This window comes from Molothrus aeneus, chromosome 4, assembly GCF_037042795.1.
Source record: "Molothrus aeneus isolate 106 chromosome 4, BPBGC_Maene_1.0, whole genome shotgun sequence".
NCBI classification, from domain to species: domain Eukaryota; kingdom Metazoa; phylum Chordata; class Aves; order Passeriformes; family Icteridae; genus Molothrus; species Molothrus aeneus.
The window spans coordinates 52250598-52260837 of record NC_089649.1 but is presented as its reverse complement, the minus strand read 5'-3'; the positions used below and the strand labels follow the sequence as shown (position 1 = coordinate 52260837).

Sequence of the window (10240 nt, the reverse complement as noted above, 5' to 3'; positions counted from 1 at the left end):
ATGTTCCCGGGCACCCTCATCGGCCACCTGCTGCTCAACAGCTCTCCTCAACTTCTCGACGAAGTCGAGGAAAGGTTCTTCTGTGCCCTGGAAGATCCTGGAAAAGGAGAGAGAGGGGGCCGCCCCCGGCAGCGCCAGGAACGCTTTCTCGGCTGCGCGGGCCGTCACCCGGAGCGCCTCCTGGGGTAGGCTACTCGCCTGCGAGTGCCCATCCTCCCAGTTCCCGGTCCCCAAGAGCTGGTCAATTGCGAGGACATTACCCATGAGGTCCACCCCAGTATGAGGTTGACCCCACAGGCCCGGGAGAGCCTCCGTCACTCCCCTCTTCCAGGCAGCCTCCCACATCGCCCGCTCGGTAGGATTGAGCAGGCATGTGAAGAGGCGCCGGATGTCATAGGGGGTGACGTCGGCCTCGGAGAGTGTCGCCTGCAACACTCCCCGGAAATACTCATTGTCCCGGCCATAATCTTTTTGGGCTTTGACCAGCTCTTTGATCTGCGTATGATTAAGGGGGACCCACTGCCTGCGCGCCCCACCGTCTCCCTCAGGGTGATAAACAACCGGGGCTGCTGATGGTGTGGCAGCGGATCCCGGTTCCTGGTTCCCGGCCCCCCCCCCTTTCCCCCCGGACCCCGGACCGTGGGAACCGGAAGGGGGAGCGTGGGAACCGGAAGGGAGGGAGGCAGGGGCGTGGCTGGGAATCTGGGGGGGGAGGTCTGATGTTGAAGGACCCTCCCAGGAGGCGGAGTCAGGAGGTGGGACATAATGATGAACAGGAGGCGGAGCGACAGGGGGTGGAGTCGTGGGAGGTACCAGGGGAGGAGCCACGGTGGGAAATGAGGGAGGAGAAATGGGCGGGTAGGTGGGAGGAGGAATGGGAGGTACGGAGGAGGGGTCTGGGAAGGAGGAGGGGCTGAGAAAGGGGCAGGACGGAAAGGCGGGACTATGGGAGTGGCTGAGCGGCAGGAAGGGGTTGGAAGTCTGTAGGAAAGGGTTCTGGGAAGAAGAAAGGGGTTTTCCCGCCGACTCAGCCATGCGGTCGCCTCCATCTTGGGCTCCCTGGGAGCCATTTTGCGTCACTGGAGGCAACCGGGACTGAACTGGGGATTTAGCAACTGGGGACTGTGAACACGGGGAACTAAGAACTGGGGATTTCCGGACGAGAACTGGGGAAACAGGAGACTGGGCTGGGGAAACAGGAGAAGATGAGGAGTCCCTAGGAGTCTGGCCAGGACTCCTAGGGCGGGGGGACGGGGAATTCCGAAGAGGGCCAGGAGACGACTGAGTCTCCTGCACCTGGCTGGGAGGGCGAGCTGCACTCTTCAGAATCCCGGATTTACTTTTAGAGGGGTGGGGAGAAGGGTTAGGGGTAAAGGGAGCAGAACTCGAACTGGGGAGACAGCCAAACGTAACTTTTGGTCTCTCTGAGTCCCCTTTTGTTCTCAAAATATTTTTAATTTGAGTTGATAAAAATGCTAATTGAGAGAACGAGGCGTCCCCTGCCCTGACCAACTCCGAGAGTCTCTTAGAGACTCTCCGCCAAAAGGCAGGATCTTGGATCAAGGCAGGGGAGACTTCGGGGAACTCAGAGGAGATCCATTTAACTAACTTCTTAACTTCTTTTTTGTTAAAAGAAACACCCCCCCTAGCAAGGACACCCGCAACTTGGAAAAAAAGCCCTTTCTGGGCTGCTGAGAGCTTAGCACCCATAGCTCAATAAGATGTTACAGATCAGCAACCACAGCCCAGCCTTCCCCGCACCAGTCAAGGAAAACGAAAAATTGAAAAAGGGTGCTACCCACCGGCCCCTGCCTAGAAAACTGAAGGGAAGGTGACGAAACACCGAGGGAGGAAAGGAGGCGACAGGGAGAGCGACGAAACACTCACCAGTCCGGGGGTGGCAAACGGAAAACTGGGGCGGAGGAGGTCCTGCAGCAAGGACGACTCCGGGTGCTGGAGCTGCCGTCCGAAGTCCCCGGGGAGCGCTGCTTCAGAAGCGAAGCCTGCTCAACCTCGGGGTAGTTCCGCGGCCAAGGGATTTTTGTAATCCTGCCCGTGGGGTCCGCGAACCGATGGTGTTCTGGGCTCTACTGACCCGAAGAGCTGGTCAGGAGCTGTCCGGCGAGGGGGGCCCCACGTTGGGCGCCAGAACTGGAGCAGCGGCCAGAAGATAATTGAAGAGCCCAGGCTAGGAGTAAGGTCCAGCCGATCTCCAGCCAACAGGGCACTGCCCAGACCCGAAGTCTAGGCCTTGTGCCCAAGCGGTGTTATGCTTGTGGGCAGTCGGTCGCGGGTGGGTAAACTCCGAGGCTGCAGGCGCGGAAGAAAGGGCGACTCAGGTCTTCGGGGGGAAAGTTTTATTGGGAGGGGTAGGGATGGGTCGGGGAGCTGAAGGCTGAGCCGAAGACCGAGCCCCGAGGCAGGGAAAAACCTCAGGTTTTATACGGAAAGGGCGGAACCAGGAGCAGCAAATCAAAAAGGGGTACAAGAGATACATTGAAGATTGACAATCGTTAACATCCAATGGGAGAAAGTTGCGGGTGGGGCCCTAGCCCCTGGACCAATCACTCGACACCCCGGCCAGAAGTTTCTGGAAAAGGAGGAAGGGGCGCCGAGTGACGGGCAGGTAGCCAGAGGAGGGGACATGACAGGTAACCAGGGGAACAGGGGAGGGGTACAATGACTGACAAATAACTGAAACCTGGACTAGACCACAACTCTGAATCAAAGGGGAAAACCAAACAGGCAAATGCAAACCACAACAAGTGAGAAGAAACTTTGTAGATAATCCTGTTATCATTTTGCGTTCATATTTAATTTGCATTATGCAACTTCAAAGGACTGCCTTTATTTTGAAGGCCTAGTGAAAATATCAGTACATCCACTAAATGAATAATTCTAGGCTTAGTACAGATGAAAATTAATTTGTTATTGAAGTTTTAGTGAAACTTTCATTTCTCTCCTGTCTTTCACGTAATAGTATATATATATAGCCAGAATTCTATCACCACTTCCATTTTATAACTCTGTCTGACCATTTAATACATCAAAGGAACTGTGTTTCTGTGGTACAGTGAGGTTAAACATAATTTTTACATGTAAGGAATTTCACTTGCAATGAACATATCTGAATTAGCATATGGACTATGGAGCAATGATCTCTAAACTGTTATTTCTGCACACATACAGAAATATTTTTCAAGCTTATAAGCTATTATTCATGATGCAGCAATCTGTTTCTTAGTATAAGTCCTAGCTCATAAAGAGGCAGTTTAATTTTTTTGGAATATATTCAGTTCTCACTTCAGACCCAGATCTATCTTACACAGAAATTGTTTAGGATTTTAAATAGTGTTATTTGAATTTTAGGATTACAAACTGTAAATTTAACTCCCAGATTTGTGTCATGGTTTGACACTGGCACAATGCCAGTGCCCCCATGAAGATACTTTCTCCCTGGTTTCTGCTGTGAGATGTGACCAGGAATAAGCAAAGCAGGCTCTTACTTAGGAAAGAAAAGAACCAGAACTTTATTAACTACTCTACAACTACAAATAAAAAGGAACACACACATACAGGGAAAATGAAAACTTCACAAATGCATTTCCTCTTCCCCCCACCAAATTTCCAACACAATACATTTGGTTCCTCAAATCACCAACTCTCGGTCCAGTACCACCTTTTAGACAATCAATCTTCAGTTCATCAAGAGGAGAGGAGTCTTTCTTGTACCATGGGCTTCCCCTGGAAACACAGCTGAAGCCTCGTGTGTTTCTGTGTCACTCGTGGCACCGCCCGGAGTACATCTGCCGTCGTGACTTTTCCTTTCCATGTCCAGTGCTCTCACCACTGAACACGGACCAGAACTGCTTCTAGGGTTGTCTTTTAAGGATGCTCTGTCCTGATCCAAAAAAGGCACAGTCTCTCCTTTGGGACACCTGTCCCCACAATCTCTCCTTTTGGGACACCTGTCCCCCCCATATTTTTTCACCCCCTGGGGCCGAGGGGCACCAACACTGAACCCTCTTGGTTCTGAGGCCATTGCCTCCCCCTAGAATGCAGTCTCTGTATCACAAGGAACATGGTTCTGTCCATGGCTATACAAAAAGAGTCCAGCAAAAGCCACTCCATCATCTCTTCCCACTAGGATTCTTCTCTATTCTTCTACTATCTCTCACTCGCCCAGGCCTCTCTCACACTGGCCCATTTCTTTCCTCATCTTCCACTCTATCTTCTAGGAGAGGTCAATGATCTGTAAAGTTCTCATTCTCTAAAAAGGGGTTAAAAGCTCCTACAAGCGGCCGGCTGAACCCCCCCCCCTCTTCTCCGTCCCAGCCGTGCTGCCGGCACAGGCCCATGTTTATCAAGCTTCAAGGTTACAGTCTCAGGCAGCGGCTCTCTTTCTTTCTCTCCCTCTGTGTCTCTCAGGGGGGGCTGCCCGATGGCTCCCGGTGTCTCTCTCTCTTTCTCTCTCTTCCACCCTTCCACCCCCGGGCTCAGGCCTACCTCTCTCGGCCTCATGGCTTTCCCCTCCCCCTGCCCAGCCAGCAGCTGGGCCGGGGGAGAGACCCGAACTCTTTCCCGCCGGAAACCCAAGAGGACCCTCCCAGGGGAGAGCTCTGCTTTTAACCCCGTGTTCTCAGAGGCGTGTCCATGTCTCAATGGTCAGGTTAAATGCCAATATTAAAGTCTGAATATCCATTGGCCCAAAACACAGCATCCCAAAAAACACATTTCCTGTCAAACCACCACAATTTGAAAGAACATTCTTCTAAATACTTCAAATGAACTGAAGGTTTTATGCAGGGATTTCTTGCTTGTTTTTTTCTTATGTTTTTATTACAGAAGATGAAAATGTGACCTTTAACTGCTCAGCTGAGAAACTGCATGGTATTTATGAAAAAAGGAGAGAGGAAAATAAAATGTTATTTCTCAAAAAATACTGTATCAGGGCTGTAGTAAAAGACACTCGAAAAAATATATAGAAATATATAAAAATATAAGATATAAATAATATAAAGAAATATATAAAAATGTATAAAAGTTCAACAGCTTATCACAGGTGTATGAGGGAGACTGTATGCCCTCCGTTAAGTAGCTGGAGTTTCAACACAGCACTACAAAAACATTTCTTAATTGGCATTAAATCCCTTCTTGTTATTTACTGTTATGTGACAGTTTTTTATTGCTTAAAGAAATAAATCTTGACTTAAATATTGCTAGTGAAATTATGAATTAAATCAAAATATTCCCTATAGGAGGTCCCATTCCAGAGATGCTAGAATTTTAAGCAAAGACTTGAAGAAGCAAGAAATGAAGGAGAAACCAACATACAAAGAATTTCAGATACTAAGTTATTACAAAGGACCTCCTTGTGGAAGTGACTTGGGTAAAATTACAATCAATATTATTCTTAGATATAAGTCTGAGAGGTAATGTAAAACACAATAGGTTTCTGAAGGCAGAGTGTTTTTCACAGAGGTTCTAAAGCAGAGGTATTAACAATATCCTAAGCTGGAGTCCATGGGGTTGACCCTCTTGTGTCTATTTGTGGCTGTTGACTCTTACCCTCCCTCCATGGTGGGCATGACTCTGCCTTCTTGGTGACCTGCTGGTAGGTACAGCAGCCTGTTATACCTCCTAAAATCCTTCTCTTCTTCAAGCCTAACAAGCCCAGTCCCTTCAGCCCCTCTCACAGCATCTTGTCCCTGATCAGCTTTGGGGCCGTGTTAAATTTACTCTGGGTAATATGTGTCTTCCCTTTATTGGAGAGCCCAAACTGGATCGGGATACTAAACCAAATGGATGCAGGATACTAAATGTGGTCTCACAGAGCTGACAACAGGAGTATGGGTTAGTACACACCAGGTTTTTCTCAGGCTGCCCTGTTGCCAGGACACACTGCTGCCTCCTGTTTGGCTTCCCAGCTGCTGCCCTCCCCAGGTCCCAGCAGAGCTACTCTTCCCTGCCAGTCAGACTCCATCTTATGTTGTTGCAGGGGAACATAAGAAAAACTTTGCATGTGTTTTAGGTGAATTTCAGAAAGTTAATGGTGATCCACTCCTAAATACCATCTAGGTCACTAAGTGACAGCCCTGTCCTCAAGAGTATACACCGGTACAACTCTGCCCTACTTTGGTGTCACATGAAAAATATTAAATGCTATTAAAACATATGAAGATGATTATAATCTAGATTTTTTTCCCCCTGTAAAGTTTTAAAACCACCTTGGAATTAGTAGTGATTGTAAGGTCATTAAGTCCTTGCAGTTAAAAAAAACACTGTCTAAAGGATAACATTTTGTAAAATATCACCAGAGCTTAACATCACATAGTTCAGCTAAAACCCTCACTATTCTGCACCAAAAAGACAGAAGAGATCACAGACTGTACCATTTAAATGACACTAAACCATTACATGGACTGTCTTGACATCTTCACACATTACACTAATTCACCTGAATAATTCAAGGAATAAAGCCAAAAAGATCACATTGCTTGACAATACCCTGACATTCAGTCTTCAAAATATATTGTCAGAATGCAGATTTGGGACAATATTACCAAGCTACAACCAGAACAACATTTTCAATTAAATGATTTCAAAAGAAACAACTGAGAGGATAACATCTCATCAGAGAATGAAAGAGGTTTTCCAGCCTGTTAAAGTTCATCCTTTCTTAGTACTTCCAGCCCCTGTGGAAGGCATCTCATTTTTCTCATGTGACCCCTGTGTTTTTTGCCTGAGCAACTATGTCTGACAGCCTGTTTCACACATTTATCATTCTCTGCATGAAAAAAAATTGTTCTTGACACCTGTGTTGAATGGGATTATTTTTCTTAAATCAGCATTGTTTTTCTTTTTTTTTTTTTTGAAAATAAGTCACACTGTTTCAGTTCTTTGTATTTTCCACATTTTACATTTAAACTTTCCTTAAAAATTCTCTTTTCCTCATGTGGCAATTCCTAATTTTAGGTGGTCCATGTTTATCTGCATTTTATTGTTGGCTTTAATCATCAGTTAATATTTTTGGTAATATATTTTCCTATTCCTACAGTCTCAGTGTCCTGCAAGACAGTTCATATTTTTTTTTATCATCTTAATATTGTCATTTTACATAACCACACACAGCAGCTGAAACTTTCCCCGAGTTTGATGAAACGCATTCATCAGACAAATTGACAACTGATGTGAGATTCAAATTTTCCTAAATTTCAGTTATGATGATTTAGTTTATATGTGCCTCAAAAATATGTGGTAACTCAAGAAGCCTTTTTCTGATTTGTATGCTTGCTCACTTTTATTACATTTAACACATTTAAAATATTTCTGAAATAAATTGTACTGATTCCATAGATCTCCTTAATTTTGGCTTCAATTCTGTAGTTGTTATCCTAATACACTTCCCTTGTCCAGGGTATTTTTCAGCTTTTTAAAATTTTGTCTTGGTTGATCATTGGAGATGCCTACCTATTTCAGGTGAGTTTCCTTATGCATGACAATGTCTTTTACAAAGGTCTAATCAGCACATAAAGTAATTTCCTGCAGACTGGGCAGTGTCATAAACCTCGTCCTTGTTATAACAAAGATCAAAAAAGAGAACAAAACTGCTCTGAGACCTGATTTCTTACCAGTACTGCTTTTAAGATGGAACGAATGAGAGCAGAATCATAATTTTATCACTGGTAAAACAGAACTGTAATTTTTGGATTCAATTAATAAACATTTCCAGACAAATGAACATACTGATCACTGCCTGGTAAAATTGTTCTTAATGATGTAAAACAAAGTACTCATGCTCTGTTTTATATTTCTGATGCATAAAGTATAATATATCCTGTGATGTCTGTTTCACAAATTTTATGACAGCTGACACTTGGCAAATTTGCTTTACCCTAACAGTTTAATTTCTATTTGCTTTCTGCTGTGTTATATGTATGAACTATGTATTTAAAAGTGATTTACTAATTTTAATATGCATATTAGGACTTTAAACACAGTTTGAATCTCACCTTTGATTAAAAGCCAGTGGAATTTCTGGAGTAACTAGACTAATCATTAAGTTGATTAGTCAACTCTTGAGCTGTTGGGATCTATTTATACCAAAGAAGTGAGTTACAGTGCCTTTAGTCAATTGGGTTAAATTCCAACTTCTTGAACAAGGGGCAGATGCTCAGGCTTCCCAGTTTTAAAATTTCACTCAAGCCTCAGAAGAAGCACTTTTGAGTGTTAACTTGGGAAAACATTACAAAACCTTTTGAAGCAGAGAAAATACTTTTCTCTCTGTTTTTGCAAGGAATTCTTCTTGTTGAAAAAGAACTTCAAATTTACCCCATGGACTTACAGGGAAAAGAATAAAACTTAAAAAAAAAGCCTCCACTGTTTACTGTTTTTCATCCTCTGCTTCAGTAATTCCCGTGGTTGCTCATATACATGCTTTAATACTTCAGAAACACTTTCAAGGGCAACAATCCACTGTTAAAAGACTCTGCACTGCAGCCACTTTTCTGACAAGTCGACTACTTAGGTTAAGGGTCCTCTTATTTACATTTGCTCTTGAGCTTTAGTACCTCAGACATTCTGCTTCCACAGTTGAGTCACTAAATCTAATGTACAAGAATTTTTAGCAATCTTTTAATTCAAACACTCATTTATTACACAAAAATCCCATTTTGAAAATCAGCTTTTGTATAATAGAAACATAATAAGCACAAAATACCATTCTAATTTTGACCATAAAATCTAGGAAAGTTCAGTCTACTACAATGAACTGAATTTAACTCCCTCATGTTTTCCTTATTCTCTTATTTCCTCATGTATGTAAGTTAAAGCAACTATAATATGGTTTTAAGGGAAAAAATAATATTTGAAGGAAAACTAAAACCGGACTTGGAAAAGCATATGTAGTTTCTGTCCAGTATCACTAGGTGAATGTAATCCTCAAAGATCTGTCATTCCTAAATTCAAAATACTAATATTCTTCCAAGATTATAAACTCTTAGTTATCTATTAAAGATTAAATCTGTTACACTATGTAACTTGTTGATAGACAAGGCAGGTTGACTGATACATTAAAAAATAGATCCAGAGAAAAAGGAGACCTCTCTCTTCTTTCTCTCTATCATCAGTCTGAATAAAGTCTGTCCTTGAAGCCTGAGACAGAATTTGAAACGTATTGTCAATCACTTTAGAAAGCAGTAATATAACAAACGAATCTGGCTCATTCACTCTAGGGAAAGATAATATGCACGTGTAAGCAAAAAAACCAGAATAATCATATTAATTCTGAATGTTTCTATGGCTGTAAAAGGCCCCCTTCCCTTCCAGTACTTCTACAGATTTGTTCACTAATGGCAACAGCATATTACAGCACTGAGTTCACTAAGTTTGGCCTGGTCTCCAATCTTTTAAAAGGTATTTCCTTAGAGGATAATTTGAAAATATTAATGTCTAGCATTAGTCTGTGCTAGTAATTTTTTACTATCAGACATAATTCAAATCAACCTTCTTGATGTAGTAACTTGAAATGGAGTTTCCAGACAACACATCATTAACTTGAACAATCACCCAGTCAGCCACAAATTAAAGAGAACCTCTTACCTGAAAATGTGGAAAGAGCTTCTGGTATAGAAGATGTTCATTTTTAAATTCCTGCTGTCTCTCAGAGAACCACATCAATTGACCAGATTTGCTGTTGGTGGGACACAATCTTTCAATTAACTTCGATTGCCTTTAAAACAAGATGACCTTATGATTTTCTAGACTGTTGGGACTTTGCTCTGAACAGTAGACTTTTTCTCATTTTGATCTGTAGGATTTGTTTCATTACCACCTTGCCACCCTTTCCTATATCCTTGAGTATATAAGGAAATCAAAGACCTTTCTCTAAATAAAAATAACATTTAGAACCATAGAAAGATGTGGCTTTTCTGATTCCTTCAGTTCTCTTTTCTGTGCTCTTAGAACAAGCCATTATCAAACACAAAATTTTATATTTTGTTCCAGTCCAAGAAAAAAAATACAATACATAATTCAAGTGTCCCAGCACCTCAAAAGTAGCTTGTTTGACCTCTTAGCAGATTCTCTTCAGTCAAAATACATCTTACAGAGGTGCTCTCATTCTCTTCAGTGCCATGATGATGGTATGATTGGCACTTGATGGCTTTTTCTGTGAATTAGCATTCAGTTCAAGGTTTCACAGCTTCTTGGGTGAGATAGACTGAACTGGGGGCTGTTGCTG

At 43.2% G+C, this 10240-nt stretch overlaps 1 long non-coding RNA gene across 1 annotated transcript; it reads right to left on the bottom strand.

Annotated features, from left to right (window-relative positions):
• Nucleotides 1-3506: 3506 nt before the first annotated feature.
• On the bottom strand, nt 3507-4581 carry LOC136556121 (uncharacterized). Its single transcript, XR_010783576.1, has 2 exons — nt 4507-4581; nt 3507-4234 (listed from the first exon to the last, which is right to left on the bottom strand). It is a non-coding gene; the product is annotated as an uncharacterized lncRNA (long non-coding RNA).
• Nucleotides 4582-10240: the final 5659 nt, after the last annotated feature.